At 35.8% G+C, this 21,850-nt stretch overlaps 2 long non-coding RNA genes across 5 annotated transcripts in view; one reads left to right on the forward strand and one right to left on the reverse strand.

Annotated features, from left to right (window-relative positions):
- The first annotated feature begins 2,526 nt into the window (after positions 1 to 2,526).
- On the forward strand, positions 2,527 to 10,437 carry LOC141729345 (uncharacterized). The gene is made up of 3 exons (XR_012580757.1): positions 2,527 to 3,161; positions 3,493 to 3,582; positions 9,013 to 10,437. It is a non-coding gene; the product is annotated as an uncharacterized LOC141729345 (long non-coding RNA).
- Positions 5,162 to 21,850, reverse strand: part of LOC141729344 (uncharacterized) — a 58,167-nt gene continuing 41,478 nt past the window's right edge. Inside the window, exons 13-14 of one of the 4 annotated variants that reach the window (XR_012580744.1) lie at positions 8,511 to 8,628; positions 5,162 to 7,073 (exon numbers count right to left, since the gene is read on the reverse strand). This is a non-coding gene — a long non-coding RNA (uncharacterized LOC141729344). Of the gene's footprint in view, positions 7,794 to 8,510; positions 8,629 to 15,282; positions 16,829 to 21,850 lie in introns of those variants that run through there. The other 3 variants (XR_012580743.1, XR_012580742.1, XR_012580746.1) reach the window with 3 other exon arrangements.

Raw genomic sequence — 21,850 nt, forward strand, 5'->3', positions numbered from 1 at the left:
ATCATTTTGCCAGCTACAGACTCTAATGTCTTTGGGGCCTGTCTGGAGCAACTTGAGGAATCAATCAACAGTTATCCATTAAAAATTATTTGTCTTTTGTTTATAAATAAAATGTACATGGATTATTCACAAGTCATAGAAATTAAGTCCTGCCCTTGTCTCATGCCAGATCTTCCCAAATAACAGAGTTTTGTTTTACTCTCCTCATTTGCTTCCTGTTTGTTTACATTTTAAAGCTGTGGCCTCAGTGTTTGATCTCCAAACAAACATACACTGAGCCTGTCAAGAAACCCTACTGACAGAAAACTTTAGTCCATCAAAATATGAGTCAGTTCCATCTCTATGTCAACAAATAGATTGCTCTTGATTTTATGAAATGTATAATTAGGGCAAGAAGCAGTTATTGCCATCCTGGATCTTCCCTGCGTGCTCACAGCAGCTCAGCCCTGCCTTTCCTCACCACTCCTCCATGCACACCCCATATGAACACTTACTCCTGAAACCATTCAGCAATTTGTTTTTACTTAGCAGCACACATGAAACCAAAAGTAGGGTGGGAAGAGAAGTGAGGGAGAGGAGAGGAGAGGAGAGGAGAGGAGAGGAGAGGAGAGGAGAGGAGAGGAGAGGAGAGGAGAGGAGAGGAGAGGAGAGGAGAGGAGAGGAGAGGAGAGGAGAGGAGAGGAGAGGAGAGGAGAGGAGAGGAGAGGAGAGGAGAGGAGAGGAGAGGAGAGGAGAGGAGAGGAGAGGAGAGGAGAGGAGAGGAGAGGAGAGGAGAGGAGAGGAGAGGAGAGGAGAGGAGAGGAGAGGAGAGGAGAGGAAGGCCGCAGCATAAACCGTGTGGGTGTGTGACATCTACAGTTTTTCACTACCACTTGTACACTTGTACTTTCTTTTAGGTGTCATAGCAAAGTGACAGAAACCTGTGAAGTTGACCTGATTTTTCAGCATATGAAAGACCTGCCAGAAGTGCTTCTACCACCAGGTCACTGTTTAATTTATTCCCTCTTCCTGTGGGGAAAATGTTTGGTATTATTTCAATGTTTCTATCTGTTTTTTCCTTAGTGTAAGCAGCACATCAAAGGGAGAAGAAAATATTTATATTCTGGATTGACAGGGTGAAACAAGAGTTGTTAAATTATTTTAAAATGCCGTGTTTTGCTAGTGCACTTAAAACATTATATTTTCTAAAGTATATGTCTCAAAGTGTTGATGTTATCCTCCAAATGAAGAAACCAGTAACAAAAGAATTTGCTTGAATTGTTCGGAAATTAAATATGTCTCAGACCAAGCCAAGTGTATTTTGGGGTATTTTAATTGTGGCTGTTGTGCCAAAATAGTTATTACTCCCACAACTCTAGTCATCTTTCTAAAAATGGCCTTCTCAGAGATCAAAAAATGTAACATTAGTGACATTTTGCAAAATTATCCATGAAATAAAACCAGAAGTACTAGAATCAAAGTCATCCTCTAAAACTATCTACAAAATCACAGACAAATGAATCTTTATTTACAAGTATTTAGGAGGCCTTACTGACCTTCACAGATCTATAATACCTTATTCCAGACATTTCCCATTTGAAAGTCTGATCTGGTTTACCCACTTAGATGAAGTTGGATGATTCAGCACTGAGCTGGAATTGCTATCTTTATTAACAATTTAGAAATGTGATAAACTGCCTGTGAATTTAATCCACAGAATCGGAATTTACTTTATATACTGGAGAATAAAAAATTGCCAAGTCTTAGAGCACCAGCCCAGCTACCCTTTTGTTTCTCTGCAGCTCCCCAGCTCTCCTTCAGCTGTGATGCGATGTGATGTGCAGAGCAGCAAAGCCCATTCCCAGCCAGTGGCCCAGAATGTACCCCATGGATCAGGACTGCAGGGATATGACAGACTCATTCAGACTGTGAAAGACCATTACAGACAAAAAATAGAGGCTAATTAGCAAAATACAGGATGGTGCAACAATGAGAATCTCAAATCAGCTGGAAATAACTGCTTAGAAAATGTCAGGGCAGGAAGGGGCAGCTGTACTAAATAAGCTGCAGGAATGGGAGGTGAGATAGTCAAGCTCACTTTTCATCTTGACTACAAATATCTTGAATAGCTTCGGACAACTCAAACTGATCAACATTTTCAAATTTGGGTGCCCATCTTAGTGCATTAATTCTCATGGTTTCACCAGTTAATACTTCTGCATGTCTAATAGCCACACATTAAAAATCTAATGTTTCAGCACCTCCATTTGAAAATGAACTTTTTTTCAAGTGTCAAACTGTCAGCTTTTCCCCTGAACAAAGTATACTAAAAGAGCTGTTGTGTCAGCTGAGAAACTGATAGATTGATGATGATAACTGAAGAAAAATATGATGAAAAGCTCAAATTAAATACTGTACCAAAACATCAGCATTATGGTAAAGCTTCACACTGAGACCCTGAGGAAAGATCATTCCATTTTACACAGCATTAATGTGTCCATTAGAAGGGTAATTTAAATTATTTGCAATATTGTATCTTCTGCTAAGTATATTTCAAACTGAAAATACACCAAGAGATAGTATAATTTTTAGATTAACAAATTCCATCTAGCCTTATTTGGAAATAAAATTTTTAAAGGTGGTGAGTAGGGTCAAGGCTGGATAGCGATTCCCTCCCTCCACACTCCAATTCTCATGCATGCCCAATGGAAAAGGACACAAAAATCTCCTTTATTCACATCACCACTGTCTATGATCACTTTGTGATCTTGCCTGGGTTGTTCAGGAGGTGCCTTAGCTGTGTCCAATCACAGTCATCAAAGACTGTACAAGCTTCACAGCTGGTGAGATGGGGAACCTTCACAGCCAATCGAAGAGAAATACAAGCACAGTAACAGTTTTGCAAATAAACATCAGATTAATTCTTCATGCCAATTCTTAACTATAGACCTATTTCAGATTTTCATCTGTCATTTCAACTTACTGCTGACACCTGTTGTCAAAACACAAATACTGTCAGAATTTTAAACAACCTTGCAGGCTACAGTGAAGGTCACAAAATGAAAGGGACTTTTCAGCAGAAGCGTCTGGACAGAAGATGCAAAATAATGTCATGCTACAGCTGAATAACTTTTATTTCTTTAATGTCTGGTCATTTTGGAAACAAGAAATATATGTAAAAGGTAAGACTTCTACCCTACTAAGAGACTCTTATGCACCTCTTTCTTCTATTTCAATGTTATGTGCTATAATTACATTTATTGTACCTGTTTCTCTGCTTGCCTGTGTACAGGACATTACCAATGTCACTATAAATATAACACTATTCACTAATAGTTTGCCCAAATTTCTTTTGAGGGTTGCTCTTGGGTTTTACTGGGTTTGTGTTGAGTTGTTTGAGATTTTTTGCTGTTGATTTACTTTTCCTTTTGTTTGATTGGTTTGCTTTGTCATTTTACTGTTTATGTTCTCTTCCATCAATGTAGACAATTAATTTATGTTTATATACACCAGGCTAGATGCCATCACACAGAGGGATAGTCACAAATGCTGACAGAGGGAAGATAGATGTCTCCTCTGGATCATGAAGATCAGCTTCCTCAGGCAAGTAATAAGTGCACAAGGCTAATTTGACTGGACTTTGCAAAAGCTCCTCTCCATCTGACCCTAGCAAGATCCTATGTAGATTAGGTTTCCTAAACTAAAATACTTTCTAATATAATCCATATTTCCTAGGGAGCTTCATAATCATCTTATGTACAATTGCCTTTCAGAAAATAATTTTCTGTATAAATCAGCTCTGCTTGGCCTTTGATCTTTCCCTCTTACTGTTCCACAGTCTTCAACTGGATCTCTAAACCTTCTCATTGCCAAGCAACACAGGTGGTGGTGGTGGTAGTGCTGCTGCTGCACTAAGACAGGATGTATCAGTATTTACACCTCAGATATGGCACTGTTTTTAGCTTTTACTCATGTTCACAATTAAAATATCAGACATTATGAATTCTAGTTTTACTTTAGAATAGCTTCCTTCCAGATGCTGCTATTTCATTGATGTTTTTCAGTGAATATATTTTCCAAGAGGTACCTGCCCCCATTTGCCACTTCTATTTCTATACAAGACTTACATAAGTGCTTGTAACTTGCCAGGTATTTTTATGTTAGGTATATCTGTGAGTTAACTCTTCAGGAAAAAAGCAATTGCCTCAGAGTAGTTCTCATCCTCAGTTTATCAGACAGGTTATCTCCTAGTAAAGTACTAGTTTTTCAGTATTCTGAGTTGGATTCTTTCACTGACTTTAAAGATACTTGCATATTTGTGTTTTTCATCAATTTCTGCCCTTTTTGTTTTGCCCAGACAAACTGTGTTTTGTCCAGTTACATCTATTGAAGGACAAATTGATTTCCTACTCCAATATGTCAAATATCTGTTCCACCAAAAAATGTTTGTGTGTTAGATTTTGCTAATGACACTTCTAGGGAATAACTAGAAATTACTAGAAAAACCATTTGATCAGTTTAAATAATTAGCATAATGGGTAGAGGCAATTCTACTCCATGCATTACTCCTTGCTGTATAATGGATAGATGGTCACAAATACAAAGTGGTCATTCAGAACACCATTAAGGGCCCTGTTTTAGAAATGCTCATAAAACGGAAAAAACGAGTTAATTTGTATAATAATGAGACAGACTAGCAGCTCCCTAGCAACCCCTTTCCTAGGTCCTGTGAAGAGAAAAAGGGTCTTTGCACAAGACTGTACAGAGGATCAAATTATTCTTTAGCTGCCTGCAATGTGCTAGAGACAAAAATCTGCCTGAGGTACATGCCCTGCTCTCTAAAGCATCAGCTCCAAAAGTGCATTGTAACTATCTACAACTGCTTACATTTATCTTATCAAATGTTTATGGCCCATGTTACAGAGAAGGATAAATTATTCAATGTCATGGTCAGTTTTGGTGTTACAATTGAAAAAAATCTATATTAACAAGCTAGCTTAAAAAAGACAAATTTTGACCTCACAAGAAGCATAACTAATGCCATAAAATCAAGAAAAAGACAGACTGTCTTATAGTGTGAGTAGTTTTAGTTACATTGATGGCAAATAACCAACATTCATAAGACATGAAGAATTTTATTCAATATTTAGTATTGTATTATTCAATAGGAATTAAATATATATTACATATTATATGCATTCTTCAATATAATGTAATTAAATATATTCAATATATTATATTGAAAATATATTATATATTATATAAGAGTTCAATATACAATAGTTAAATGTATATTATCAATATAAATCTGTTGCACTTAACTCTAAGGATCATAACACCTTTTCCTGTAGTTTAATTTAGCAAGTTTAATGTAGCAAGTTTAATTTGAGACTATCATAATTCTTATATTCTACATGATTACCTGAAGTCTGTTCATGCAGTGGTAAGGCTTTCAAGTTCTTGATTAACTTCTTTTTTATGCACTGTTAATTTCCACATTATTCATTTTCCTATCAGAAAATTATTACATTGACTTTTACTTATATATTAAGCCAGCATATGTATCCTGCATGGATTCTGTACAAAGCCAGCAAAAACTGCAACAGTTTTAAAATGGAAATGTAAAAATTGGTATAAAGTTGGCCATCTCCATCTATATGTCTTAATTTTCCAGTTGATTCAGAGAGAGATAATACATTGTTACTTTCCCTTTACAGCTCATAAGCATTCAGGATTCGGCCAATATAACAATTTCCAAGCTTCATTATGAAAAATACTCCATGAGTTCTGATCCTGTGAGGACATCTAGTGAGCAGTTCCATATAGAAAGAGTAAATGTTCCTACAACATGGACAATTAGCTGATTTTCATCGAGACTTTTGCTGCTGACAGATATTATTTTATTTGTGTCACAGCAGCATCTAAAGCCCAGCAGAAGTTGAAACATGCTCCTTATATGCTTTCCTATAAGCATATAAGAAAAATCTATGCAGAAAAGAGAAATCCATGTCCCAAAAGTTCACACTCTCAGGAAAAATGATTTCACACATTTTCATATGCAATTATACAGCTCTGGCAGCACACCTTTCACAGCCTGTTTGAAACATCTATCCTGATACTATTGCTGTGATTACCACAGGGTAGACGGACAGCAGGAGCCTTCTGGGGGGCTCTCTAGGGACGGGGTGCGAGGAGCAGCTGCCAGCCAGCTGTGCCTGGCACTGGGACCTCTGCACAGAGAAACTCCGGAGCAGCAGGGAAACCACGCGAGAAGAGAGGAAGGGAGTAGAAGGTCCCGTGTATTTCACACAGACTGCACAGGACTAGAAGCTGAGAAAATGTCTGGATTCAGTTAAGAAAATTATATACAGACAAGATTTATCTCCCATGTTTTCTCTTTTTTTCCCCAGGTAGAGAGACTCTCCGGATCACTGGCATATTTCAAGCTGAACATAACATTTTAATGTGATTAACATCAACGCTTTATTAGACTGAAAAAGAGATGCATAACAAAAATTCTAAGTTTGACTTTTTGATAAATAATTCCATTTGGTACATGCAAACTTCGTACCAAAAATGTAATATCATTCAACAAATGATCAGCCATAGAGTGCCTTAGCTACAAAATATGCTGTATCACCTTAGTGACATTTTGAAGAAAGTCTCTTACATTGTGCCTACTTGTAACATCTTAAAACTTGGAAGATTTAGAAGAATACTACATTCAACAGTCAAAGACAAAATTTCATTTTGTACACTACATCAACATCATGTTTATTGACTTGTGTGTACAATTGCACTTCCCTAACCCTCTTTTTGTTCTCTGCAAAGCAATGTCCCTCTCATTGAAAGACTTCATGTAAGAGATTCAGACTATTCTAAATTAAAGGCCCAAAACTAGCAGAGGTATTCATTGATAAGGCCTCTAATTTCCATCTAATTATTGTTCTAGCCAATTTCTCCAAATCCTCATTAATATTTAAGAAGTTGACAGGTAATTCAACAAGCTTAACGAAAGCTAGTAATGAGATACAGAAGGTATTTTTGCTATGTCTCATGGCTTGAGCATAGGGAATCCAAAATACCTGAACACCCTGTGAAAGGAAGACCAAAAATCAGTTAATGCTTTGGTAAATTCATTAGTTATGATCTGTGCTAAGGTTTTGCATGTGTAATATTTCTTAGTCATGCAGACACATTTACAGTTTCAAGAAACTCCCAGTCTAGAGGTCTGCCATTACACTGAAAATTACCCCTCTGTGTTAGAGGAGCTAGCAGAAAAAAAAGAGAGAGTTAGTTCTTTGTATTTTAAAAAGTAATTAGGTATTGTTGGAAAAATATCTTTCTCAATTCCTTTTAAAACCATTCACAGAATAAATGGTAATGAGTGTGTGCAAATAAGCAGGACTTAAAACTGGATATGGAAATTCTGAAAGTATATTTCTTTTTTCTTTTCTAGCATGTAAACATCTAACAAACAGCACATACTGAAATGATTGTCTGAAAATGTTTTGGCAACTCCAGAAAAAGATACTTGATGCTGATTTGATTTATGAAATTTTGTTAAATATCTGAAGGACAACTGCAGTTGTGTGATTTGAAGAGTTATTTTTTTAAAGTAATCTAAAATAAGCTTATCAACTGGTATTGTTTCTCCTCTGAGACTTTTAAAGTCAGTCATATATACTTGAAAAAACTAACACTAGGGAAATGAAAACATTTATAAAAATTGCTGCAGAGATACTTTTGGCATGAGTCTTCACAGCAGTAGTCATGAATTTTTTGGACCACCCAGAAATAGTAGTGTCATGTACCTGTAATTAAATGAAAAGCAAAGGTTAGGAAGAATGTCAGAGAAAAATAATTCTGATATCAACTCCAGTATTCAGTGACTGTACCCAGTATAGCAGAAGAAAAATCCCCGTTCATCAGCAAAACATCATTGATCCTGTTTCTCACATCTAAAAGAAACCTGACACATTTAGCAGCTATCAAGGGCAAGAGCTACTCATTCATCAAAATAATTGCCTCCTAAATGGCCGTGAAAAACTCACCCTTGACAATCATTATACAAAATGCATAACATGCATAGACCTGCACATAAAAATGCTAATGTCTTGTTTTATTGTAAAGGAAAGGTTAAAATGTGACCTCTCATTATACTCAATATCATTCACAAAACTGTGATTTTATGAAAAGATTACTTAACATCATCTCTGTTGAATCTAGGGCATTAAATTCCCCAGAACAATAAATATGAAGATCAAATGAGCTGAATAAGCAGGGAGTGCTTTCCGTCAGAACAGCCAAACTACCTTAACTGCATCAACTCATTAGTTCAGGCTCTCATTTTTCTTACTGTTTCTGATTCCCTGCCATGGCCAGACATCCTCACCCAGACCCAGGCAAGCTGGATTAAACTATTCCTGCCCTTGCTAATGTGTCTCCTCGGCTCTGTTTGAACAGGGGTAATGATGTGCCCCCTTAAGCTGTGCAGGTCAGAATGACTCAGAGGAAATGAGTGTGTTCACCTGAAGTAGTGGAGGAAGTGCTCTCACCATCTACTTCTTGAGAGGAAAGCTGTGAAATCTTCCAATGCTCCTGACAGGCCGAGGAGGGATGGCATCATTTGTTAAGCAGCTCACTGCCCTGGAAGTGAAGCAGTTCAGGGGAGTGAAGCTTAATTTAGGCAAACTGCTTTGCAAATACAAATGCCTTTGCATGAGACAGAACCAGGGGGATTCCAGAGGCTTTATACACCTTTATTCAGACTTCTACACCCCTTTCTTACTGTAGAAGTGCTAGGAAGCACAGAGTGGAGGGGCTCTGTGTGTCACGACTGGGGTCAGCTGTCTAAAATCAGTCCAGCCATCTCTATGGTGGTGATTCCCAAAGCCTCCCTGAGGTCTGTTTCTTTGACTTGCTCCCTTGCAACTCTGTGTTCATGAGTTTACTTCAGCACATGCAGTCACAAACAGCACAATGATTCAGCTTGTGTTCATTTCTTCATCTACTTTTGCACTTCTTTTTCAGAGCACTGATGAGTGGATAAAAAGGTGCGGCTATACAGGACCCAGCCTTCATCTAGTGCTACTGCTGTGCACTGGATCGGAACCAAGCTGTTGGGACATCACTGTCTTAGGATTATGTCACTGAGTTTATCATCTGTGTTTGTGTTGGTAACTCTCCTGAATAAATCCACACATAGTTTCAGGAGAACTTTTATATTCATGCCCTTATTTTGCATCAGTTTATTAAACTACTCACACCAGTATGGCCATTTTCACACATCTGACATCCTACTTCCATTTTGTTTGCCATTTCCCTGCTTTTCACTACAGCTGATACACCTGATTTTTCACCAACCCTGGGAAGAGGAAGAATAAAGCAGTAATTCTTCCCTCCATCATTTTCAAAGCTGAATACATGATATTCTCATTCAAAATCATACTAAATTATGGCATGTAAAAAGATGACATGTAAATACCCATCTTCAGTGTAACTTACATTTGTGGTTTATGCAGTCATCATTTATGAATGTATTGATCTTAGACTTTCACTAATTTCAATAAAAATACCCTTGCATTCAAGAAATGAAAGCTATATAAAAGCTTAAATTTGCTCATTGTCATAGAACTATAAAATTTTAATACCAACTGCAGCTGAAAAAATGTATTAAAAATTCAGCTGCTGGGGATAATAACCATGCTACATTCTAAAGGACTTTTATTTGTTTATTTCCATAAATAAAAATATTTCCATCAACATAACACTTCATTGTGTTTACAGCAACTCAGTTGGTATGTTTTCATACTCCTGTAGGTATTTCCTCTATGATGTAACGTAAATCCTCACTGCTTTGTTTGTTCCTGACACTGAATCTTTCTTTTTTCCATATAAACTCGATTACTATTTTTTCCCCCTCTTGTTATAGCTAATTTGCCTGGTTAACTTGGACCTTGAGCTCATGCTTGCTTCTAAAGAGAACCATCTGGATCACATGCTGGGAGAACTGAAGCATGAGGATGAGAGGGGAAAATGAAGGAACTTTCTTAAACTTCTGGCTGAATTTTGCTTTAATTTCTATCTTTCACCACACCTATGTTCTTCTGCAATAAAACAAAGTACTCACAGTGAAACAGAAATGGTAAAATTACAAACTTCTAAAAATTACTGATTTTTCTAGATATAACTCCAAGAACACAAAAAATACTCCAGATTTTAAATACTGAGCCAGGAAAACTAACACATTCATCACTTTCTGGCAATGTGTCCCAAGAAAAAATCACAAGTATGAGTAAATTTTTCAAAAAGAAATAGACTCACATTGACTGAAAAAAACTATTTTTTTTTTGTTTTGCAGAGAATAAAATTAATTGGAAAGCTTTTTACTGTTCAGAGAATAAACATTAAAAATTAAACACCGTTGAGAAGCAATATTCCAAATCAATTTTTTTTCTAATGGACTATGATTTTATTTTAAACCAATTAACATGGTATTACCACATTTAAACTCATTTCAGGTTTTGAGTAAAGTAAACACAACTTCTCAAAACAGAAAAGAGCTGTCTTAAAGCTTTTAAAGTCAAAGTATCCTATTCTGTAAATGTAAAAACATAAGGCAAATAAATTATTATGTATTTTGCTTGTCTTTTTTCTAAACAAGAATTCACTGAAACGGGCATGCATATACTGTCAGAGTTCAACAAAAACAACATTTTTTAATGAAAAGCCCAAAAGTTTTAATGATACTGCTGAAAAGTTTTAATGATACTGGCCAAAAGTTTCTAATTTACACTAATATTACTGTCATTAAATGGAAGTTAAGCTAGCAATCAGCTACATCCCAGATTTTCATATGTATATGTGTAGAGAGAATATCCTGATAGTGTATGGAATGTTTTAAAGTACATAAATGTACCTGCTGCTTCTGAAAAAGGAAATTAGCCATCTAATTCTTTCTGACACCTTTGAGAAATTAATTCAAATCTAATTTTGCTATCACATTTTGAATTATCTTCTTTCCTCCTAAGGGGATATGCAGAAAATTCTCATTTTGCATGAAACAATTTCATTTTCTTAATTATATTTTGTTTAAAGAAAAATTGTTGGGGGAAATCTTGGCAAATGTTTCCCAGAACATAGGGTAGGAAAATTTCACCATTCATGTTGGACTGTGTTTTGTCATTCCTACTTGACAACACAGAGTCATATCAGTAGCTGGACTAATTGATCATTAGGGAAAGACTGGGATATCAGCACAGTTGGCTCTGCTCTCCCTCTGACTGCCTTGTTTGTTCTAAACAAGTAATCCATCTGTTGTTATTTTCCAAAACTTAGAGGAGGAACTCATAATCAGAGCTAGGGAGGTGCAGTTGCCATGAGGCCCCTGGCTAGACTCAGCTGGCTTCTTTACATGTCATGTCAAATCCTGGCAAGTGACAGAAAATATTGCTGGAGTTCATAAAATAGCCAGCTCTGTTAGTCTAGGTCCAGCTTTCATTTCTGCAGCATTTCAGGCCTTCTCAATATTTTTGAATGCAGCAAAACTATGTTATTCCACATTTTTCTGTAGAATAATGAATACCAGAAACATTGAAGTAAAGCAAAAAAACAGATGAAAGAGGGAGTGTGTTTATCTATTATTGTCAAGTTTCAGGAAGAGATGTCTACCTACATCTGTACAGGCCTCATTTTTCTCACTGACCTGTATATGTTAGCACATACATCAGTCATGTTCTTCATATTTGACTGTCATTCTTCTGGTCTGTGCAGCTCCATTCTTACTTCTGACAGTCAGTACACACACTGACGCCTGCAGCAGCTGTCATGACCCAGCATTTCTGCATGCAGCCTGCACTGTCTCACCAGAGGCATTCATCACCTGCTCAAGACAACAAGCTACTGCTGTTCTTACAGTTTCATTCACTTGCCTTTCTCAAAATACGAGTCATAAGGTCATCAACAACTGGCACAAATCTTTCTTTGGCTCTGTGCCTCCCTTCTAAGGGAGAATCTGTGAGCTGCCACATGGAGGATGCCAAGCCAGAAGTGTTTTAGTTTACCAAGCTGATGGGTTAGGAGCACTTCTGCACATGAGAGTGGATAGATCTTCTCCCAGAACACACTCTGAAATGCTACAGGGAAGGGCTGCTAAGAGAAGTACAAAGGGTTCTGAATTTCGAGTGCCCAAATAGTGCCTATCTGCAGTTCCTTTATGAATGCAACTACATGGGTACGGCTCACCACTGTAGACACACTCCCACCTCCCAGAAGATGGGAAGACAGCACTTGCCATTTGTCAAAGAAAGATGGCAAAGTATAATTTAGGTGTTAAAAACCACCAATGCTGCAAGTGTCAAGTGGCACAGTGTCCCCTGGATTCTCAGCAGTGCTGCAGATCACAGACTTGCTGCAATCACCTCCCATGACCTCCTAAGACCTATCTTAGCACAGCAGATACACCAAGAGTTGCAGTCCTTGCAGGTCTTCAGAAGATGGTTCCCTGAACTCCCCTGCACCTGCTGCAAAGGGTGTCCTCTCCTGATCAGAAACAGGAATGTTGGGTCTCCTTTGCACTGATCCTGCCCTTTTACACAAAAGCCATGAGAGCAAGAACTGCCTCCTGAGATGGAGAGCAACAGCTGGAAAAAAAGTAGCCTGCATACATACGGCGCAGTCACACCCACATTGCTTGGTTTATATCAATAAACCAATTTTATATCAACGGCAATCCTCTGTTTCCTGCCCTTTTCTTAAATACATGTCTCATTTACCACTTTTTAAAATATATGTGGAAGAAGTTTCACATTTACACTGTGAAGTCTGACGCACCATATCACTGTCCCTTGATACAGGAACAAATACACTGTATGTGTATTATTATTGCTGTTAGGTAATAATAACACTGTAATCTTTAATGAGATTGGGCAAGTCAGCAAGTTTTTAATATTGCTGGAAAATTAAATGTATTTTACCCTTGCAATCTCATGAAGACAACTAGGAGAAAAGAATGGAATATTAGCTCATTCTATTGCTAGAAAGCAATGCTGATCATTCTTGTTCTGCTTCGCTCCCTGTTGAGACTACCTTAGTGCATTTATTCTGCTTGATACACCATTAAGATACTAAAAAAAACAGTCTTCAATTATGCAGGTTTTCTTTCTTTACTTCATAGCTTCTGAATAACTCTAACTAGACTTAAAGTACTATTTGAAAAGCCTGAAATTAAATAATTATCAATTTTCCTAGATAATAGGTTATTTTAAATTTGTGTATGAATTTCTTATTAAATCATAAAATAAATGGTTTGTAACTGTGTGGACACTAAGTTGATCGGAGTCGTCAGAATATAAACGAGAACTAGGCAAAAAGCTTAAAAAGCACAACACTTAAAAAGTGGGGTTTTAAGCAATGGAAAATAGTCTGTGATTTTCACATTTCAAACCTGTCCTGATGGAGTATGCTTAACAAGATTATGCAGGATATGAAGTTTATGACGGACATCACTTCCTTCAGCTGTAGTTAATACTACAAATTTGCTGCCATAATTCCATAAAATAAGGATATTTGTGAAGTCATGGAAGAGTATATTCTGAGTTTCATTTATGGAAAAAATAAATTATTATTTATCTCACAGTGAGTAAGCCAATCGGTAAGGGCAATGTTAGTTACTTACAACAGATTTCAGAGGAATTTCTCATCAAGCTTTACCAGGGAAACATTCAGTTATAAAATCTGAGAAAATGCAACCAGGGGAGTTACACCAAACAAGTCTACTGTGATCTATATGTGTTTTTAAAGAAGCAGCATCAACCTGAAATATTTAATTTTTTAAGCTTCTTTCATTCAGTGATATTTCACTTTTAACCCAGCTGTGACTATAGCATACACCAAACACCCAATGTATCCAGAACTCAGAAAAATGGCTGACACTAGAGTTCAGCTGACAGCACGTCTTCATTTACTTTTCTTCTGTTTTATTTACTTTTAATTGTCATTAAAATTTTCAATCTGTCACTTCAATGTCAATTTTCTTTCTTATATTCTTCTATAAGTCTCAGTCTACTATATTGCTGATGCTAACTCCAAAGAGAAGATACAGATTTTTCAAGACGTTTTTAATTTAAAAAAAAGGTTTTCTCTACTTATTTTACAAAGGAGAACATCTTGAAGATATGGCAAAATCAATTATGTTCATCATTTATAATTTTTGAAAGTCCTTTACTTTTCTCTCACAGACCATCCATCTCACTACCACAGCTTGTCACATTCTTTCTTAGGCTCCATCACTGAACTAGAGATAATTCTAATACTACAAAAATATTTTCTGACTTGAGAGGTAAGTAAATCAGATTTATATAAAAAATTTTGTAAAATCTAAGGCCTCATCATTACCAGGAGGTGAAGGGCTGCTGCAAAACAGCTGAACAACCCAAAATAGTTTTCCTAAACATAAAATATCTTCCCACTTTGTTTCAAAAAGTACCACTTTACTTTTCTTTTTAATGGACTTAAAAGATGTGCTTCATCATCATTTTTGTGGGTCATCACATCCAGAAAGTCTAAATTATAGAAGGAAAATGCTTTAACAGTCAGTGGATGTGTGTACATGTGTGACTTACTATTCTGTGAAAGATTATTCATAACTTCTCATTCCTTTACAAGGAAATAATTCAAATGAAAATATCTTCCTTGCTTCCATTTTTTTTTTTTGACAACACATCCTCTACCGCATTCTCTGTTAGTCAACCAGTGTGTCTCTTTTCCAGCTGTGCACATAGTGTTTTACAGAGGAAGAAAAAACCTGCATGCAACTGAGATTCCTTAGGAACTGAGTATATTTAACTAGAGCCCACCAAAAGGATTTTCTAGAAAAAGAGATTGAAAGGAAATAAATGAATAAAAAATAGACCTCAGATTATCATATTTTAAATCTATAAATAATTAATACCATCACAGAGCAAGGGGCAAGAGCTACCTACCCTTAAACTGCATTTGAGAAGTAAAAGGACATTGATAATCCCCAGTATGAAATGTTACTGAATCTATTGCTAGCAACCTCAGAGTTTAATACCTGACACATCATGAACTTGGCAGAATTCAGAATGCCACAAACCTACTGTAGTCCCTACTAGTAGAAAAATTCAAGTACAAAATGCAGTTGCAACTTACTAGTGGAACTTTTTAGAGCCACTAAAGAAATATAAAAAATATTTCAGACTGCTTTTACAAATGTTAATAAAATATAAAATTTCTTATAAGTCAGAAAAAATATAGAAGAAAAATTTGAAGACAATAAAAAGGAAGTGATAATGTTTCATAGAATGCAGTTAGCTTTAATCAGGAAATTTGAAATTTTCATGCTCTGTTGTGCAAATAAATCCTCCATCTACTTCCCACTTTCTTTTTAAAAAATCTAAAATTGTCCCTGACTTGTGAATGAGAGCAATGCTGAAGGCTGAGATTGGAAAGACAACAGGACACCAGCCATTTCCTAAGCATTATGTGGAAGTCGGCTCCACAGAGCCAACCATAGAAATAATAAATAATCAGGTTTTAAGGATTAAAAAAAAAAATAGATATACATACCCATAGTTAAAGCAGATGAGAGATTAGTATAGCCCTTTTTATTTAAATTGTCACTTTATTGACAGTCGTAAGTTATTGCATCTGGCTTCAGTTTTTAAATATGAAGATAAAAGCTTTTAAAGTATCTGTTTCTGAATGGCATTTAAAAGAGATTAAGCTGAAGAAAATCTACAGTGAATATTACAAGAAAAGAATCCAAGGGAAAGGTTAGACCACTCTCATTCTGATTTAAGTTTGATGATGCACTATACATGATGAGGGTACCACTATCTCACAACCCATCAGCAGGTAATTCATAAGGAGGTCAAAGAAAGGAAAAGACCATAGAATCATGCATAATTTAGCTCTTCATCAATAAACAATTCTTCAATAATAAAAAAGAGCACTGAAAAAGGCATGTGGAGCAGGAGAAAGGGAGCAAAAATACCATCAACACAATCTGCAAGCAAACTTCAACTTTGTGTGCATGGAGAAAATTACATAAATCATTCCCCAATTTCATTAACATGATAACCATGCATGGAAATACAGACACACATATATTTATACTTTGAAAGTTATACTTGACACACTTGGGATGATTCCACAAAAATAAGCAGGGTAAATAAACAAGAAAAAAGAACAAGACGTGGCAGAAAACCAGTAAATAATCAGTCACCTTGGTCTTCACAAATTTAGCTTTAGTAATATAACAGTCAATATTAAAGGCAAAAAAGCAAAATCTTCCAACAGTGAAACTGTTCATAGAAACACATAACTACAATGGTCTGATCAGACCTGATGTAACTCTTCTAATACTGGAATTGTGTCATAGTCACAAAGGATTTCTCCCCATTGCGTGTTGCAGCATAACAGATCTTTTTTTATAGCAATGTGGTGAAATTAGTATTTCTAAAAGCTATTAGTAAAAATTTGTATTACAAATTACTGGAGAACAGATCATCCATACTACGATATTCTATTTTAATTCCAAGAACTGTCACTCCGAATAGATTTCTGGTAACGTTTTTGTTTAACCCAGCCCAGGATTCACGCCCCATACTGCCCCTCAAACACTCCCCCACCAGCTTGACTGGTGAGAGAATTGGAAGGGTAAAACTTAGAAAACTCATGGGTTGAAATAAGCAGAGTTTCATTATGAAAACAAAAGCCATGCATGCAAGCAAGAACAAAACAAGGAATAGATTCACTGCTTTCCATGGCAGGCAGGTGTTCAGCATCTCCAGGACAGCAGGGCCCCATTACACCGAACAGTTGCCTGGGAAGACAAATGCCATCACTCCAGTCATCCCCCCTTATTCCTCTTTTCCCCCATTTTATATACTGAACATGATGTTGTGTGGTCTGGAGTATCCCTTTGGTCATTTGGGGTCACCTGTCCTGGCTGTGTCTTCTCCTAACTTCCCAAGCACCCCCAGCTCTGTGACCAGCGTGGCAGTACAGAAAGCAGAAAAGGCCTTGGCTCTGTGTAAGCCCTCTCCAGCAATAACAAAAACATCTCTCTATTGTCAAGCTGTGCTCAGCACAAATCCAGAACACACCCCCATACCAGCCACTGTGAAGGAAAGATCAAAAAAATCCTTTCAGGAAAACCATAACCTGTGCAATCAACCAATGTTAAAGTCACATAATGAAATGTTGTTTCAATAAAAATAATACAAACAATGGTAGATTTTGTTTCTGGAAGAAATCTGCCTCTATAACCAAAGATGCTGAGTCTCATGTTAGTTGCAATGACAAAAGCAGCAATGAAGGAATAGAACTTAGCAATTATGGGCCTGAACAAAAGGGTTGATTTTTACTGAAAAGAAGATGAAAGTTTGATTCAGTACCTCTGCTCTATGAATCATGTCCATTCCCAACAGGAAAACTTATAAAAGGCAAATATAGTTTCAAAGTTTGTTTCACAAAGACCATGTTCCTTAAATTTCATGTTTATATTCAACATAAGCTACCTGAGTATCTTTTTCTAGGGACCCATATATCTCAACTCATACACACAAAAACTCACAAAACTTTTCACACTTCTTGAGTGTCATACTTTCCCATAACTTCCTGTCACAATTTTATTTAGAATGGGGATTTGTTCAGCTGCTAATGACACACATTATATGAAACATTTTACCTTCTAGATGACATATTCTTTCAATTTTGAGACTGGAAAAAACACATATTAATCAGCATGCTTATTTAGTCATCTTTTTAATTACATCATAACATCTGATCAATTTAGGTAGAAAGCATACAAAATTCTTTCTGATTCATAAAATAAAACCAAGTAAATTTTTATCATAATTGTTGGTATGGAACAAAACATAATCATAACAGAGAAATAAATATTAACTGTTGAAAAGCTTTTCTCAGCTGATTGATATTCTTTCAAACCATTATCAAAATCTGCCCTGTTAAAATACACTGATGTAGAGAATGAGCAGAGTTCAAAGGATGGAGACTCCACAACCGCCGTGTGCAATCTGTTTCAGTGCAAAACACACACCTTTTCTGCAAGCTGTGCTTGTACTTCAAGTGATTTTTTTTCTGGAGAGTGATAGCAAAAAACAACTTTTATAATGCCTTATTTATAAAGGAACTAGTGTCTTCACAACACAAGCTTGACCTTCAGTCACTGTAATCACCTATTTTTCTTTATCCATTGGCATCATTCTTGGCCAACTGACCTCTAAGCACAAATGCTCTTTGCTCAAGTTCAATTTGATTTGACACCTGAGCTCTAACACTTAGGAACTAGCACTGTCTCAGAAAACATTCCTTGTCAAAAAGACAGTTCAACATAGCTGTGTGTGCCCAGGCTGAAGCTGCAGGGGGCCTTTGTGTGCCCTGTTGTGCCTTCGCTTTAAAGCCGAGGTAGAAACACACAGAGGCAGCTCACAGAGAAATTGAGCAGCACAGGAGGAGCCTAATGTCACAGGGAAGTTTTGCAAGGTGCTGTGCTTCCCTGTGATGAAGGAGATGGGTTGGCAGGTGGAAGATACACATAGAAGAATCCTTCCACAGCCACTTCTACTCAAGTCGGGTAGGGATCAGTTCCAGCATAAGATGTTTGAATTAGGATGTCAGGTTTTGACGTATATGAATGGTAGGTGCCTGCCTTTTCATTACAGTTGATGAAGACCTAATCAATATAATCCAAGGAGAGGAGAGCAAATAATTCCACCCAAAAATATACACTTATTGTCTGTTTAGCCTTGTTTTACCTTGGCTGGCCTTGGTCTATCCTGGAGCCAGCTGACATTGGCTAGGTCAGATGTGGAGGAAGCTTCTGGCAGCTTCTCACAGAAGCCACCCTTGTAGCCCCCTCCTCTGCCAAAACCTTGCCATGCCAACACAATACCGAAAAGCCTTTATAGAAAAAAGCTGTTCTTTTATTCTATCTATCTAGAGCTTACTAACTGTCTTGGTTAGATCTCTAGGTGGTAATGGCTCCTCAGACACCTGCATCCCATGGACAAAGCAGGCAGATATTTCTAAATTCAAGTATTGAAATCTTTTATTTCTCATTTACATCTATTTTCATTGATGCAGAAAAGAATATAGAAAAAATCTAAGTATATATTTATGAAATGTAAGCATATATTTACGATTTATATAAGCTTTTTTCAGTCTTTGTAAGTCGAACTTCTAAATAATCCTTATAATTAAAAAATAAAGATGATTCTTATTCATAATTCAAATTTTAATGTAAAATATTAATTCAGCATAATGCTAAAATTAGAAGTGCCTAGGCAACCAATGAAAATTAGTCATAGAACTATGTAATCCTTAAGGGCATCCATCACTTTGAGCATCTATATAAATCCATCTCTTTAGAGCAAAGCAATATGCACATGCTTAAGTCCAACTGACTCTATATTTGCTTTACTCCAGTGGGATCTGAACACATGGTTCTGTGCTTAGTTAAATTAAGGTCTAGGGACTAATCCAAAGTCATTAAAGTAATACAAAGATTCCCCAGAGAATACATTTCTATTACACACCTCTTTGCAAATGCAATTGCTTTGTTATTGTTTAATGCATATTCAGTCTTCTATATATTAATATTATTTTAATAATCCACTTTAAATTCAAATACATTTGTCCCACCTGAGCATTGCTGGGGTTTTCCTTGATCACAGCACTAAAATCCTGAATAGATGTAAAAACTTATCAGTAAAAGGAACATATTCTGTTCAATAAGTGCATCTTTTTTGGGGGGGTTATACTGAAAATCCTGTAATGAAAAAAATGCAGTAGTACATTATGTTATTCCTCATTCTTATTATTCCTAATGACTGAAAGTCTTAAGCATAAAAGCAATATATTCTTTTATTCTCAGATTTTTGAAAATTACTTTCTCCTTTAATTTCTATTTCATTTCCATTAGCTTTAAAATGAAATTAAAAAGTAGTGATGCAGGCTCATTAGTGGCTGCTAATTTGCAGTCATTCTGTAATGTATTAAATTAGCCAGCAGGAATAATAGAAGTTATTTATTTATTCCCATAGCACTGACTTTTTCAAATGTATTTTATTTGAAAATATATGTTTTGTCTTATAAAGAAGTCTCCATAACATTTACAAAAAAGACTTCTCTCCCTAAGCAAACTAAAAAAAACTATTCTAGAAGTAATAAAGTAAATAAAATTTTATTTCTTTACATTATCAGTAAAAAAATTGTAGAGAAGTGTTCTGAAAGTTTTGTACTAATTTTTATTACTCTTTTAATGACTGTTAATAAATGTCCTTTATACCCTTTTAAAGTTTTAAACATACTTTACCTTTCTCCTAATCCTACCTCACAACAAAAAGTAAATACACTAATAAATAACCGACACTAAAAGCCACCATGCTCATTAATACATCACCCAAAAAATCTCAAAATTAGCAAAATCTCAAAATTAGCAAACCAAAACCACTGCAGACATTTATCAGCTTCAGTCCTCCTTTATATATCTATGTATATGTATATGTATATGAATATGAATATGAATATGAATATGAATATGAATATGTATATCTATATCTATATCTATATCTATATCTATATCTATATCTATATCTATATCTAGTTATATATGTCTATACATGTATGTATGTATGTATGTATATATAGTTATTTGGTTATTTTCAAATACCCTGAAGCACTTTATTTTTGCCATAGAAAGCCAACTTCTTTCCCAAGACTTCGAAGATCCAGGTCTGCTTTATAAGGAATAGAAGAACTAATGTAAACTTAAAAACATACAGAAACATTTGTGAAATTGGGGCCAAAAGCAACTAGAGAAAAAAAAATACTTTGAAAACTTAACTTACACATCAGTGATGGTTACCAGCTTTATTTCTGCTCTATTAATTTGTAAAATTCAGGTTACCCAAAGTCCTGTCTCAAAGGAGGTAAATCAAATGCCTATAAGCATTGAACAACAGTGATTATAAGCTTACAGCCTATAAACAAAATAAGTAAATAACTTACTTATATTGCAGAAGGAACTTCTCAAATGTGCTTATAATAGTTCACAGGAAATGAGAATATTTTTGAAGGTATTATTTGCATTTTTAAGAAAATACCTTGATCAACAAAATTTGATTTAATCTAAAAATCTGAAAAATTTTAGTAATGTTTACACATATGCAGAATCAGACTTCAAGCTACCAGAATATTCAGCACAAAATATTAATCCACTGGGATACTACTGTGGCTTTAAAGGAGTTCCTTGTTTCTAGAAGTCAGAATTCCTGTATTTGAAAGAAAGAAATAATTAACCTGTCCCTGCAAAAAAGCAATAAGATTTCAGGCTACTCTGTAACAATTCCTGTGGAAAGTATTTAACATTCCCTACCAAAATTCTCTCGACAAATACTTATATTTCACATATGTTCATTATGCATATAACACAGACATAACAGCCCTATAGAAATGAATGTAGAGGCATGCAAATCTGAGACTGTCCTGCTGCATCAGTAATTCTCAAATTTTGGCCTATAACCTATCTATAGGATCCATAAATTGCATAGGAATTTTGTTTATATCTCTTAAAGACAAAAATCAATAGTGTTTTCACTTAAATATGCAATAGAAGTGGCAAGTAATTTTGACAGTGTATATTGGCCCATTGGACAATGATCCATTTTGCCAGGGTGTGGAAATTTTAGGCTTTCAGTGCCTTGACATTCTGTTTCTAAAGTTTGGAGTGAATAAATAGACACAAGATAATAACTGAGTTTCTTCTGAGTTTCTGTATATAGTCAATTCCCTGGTCAGATAATTTATGAAGTCTGGAAGG

The sequence above is a fragment of the Zonotrichia albicollis genome, chromosome 6, assembly GCF_047830755.1.
Source record: "Zonotrichia albicollis isolate bZonAlb1 chromosome 6, bZonAlb1.hap1, whole genome shotgun sequence".
Lineage (NCBI taxonomy): Eukaryota > Metazoa > Chordata > Aves > Passeriformes > Passerellidae > Zonotrichia > Zonotrichia albicollis.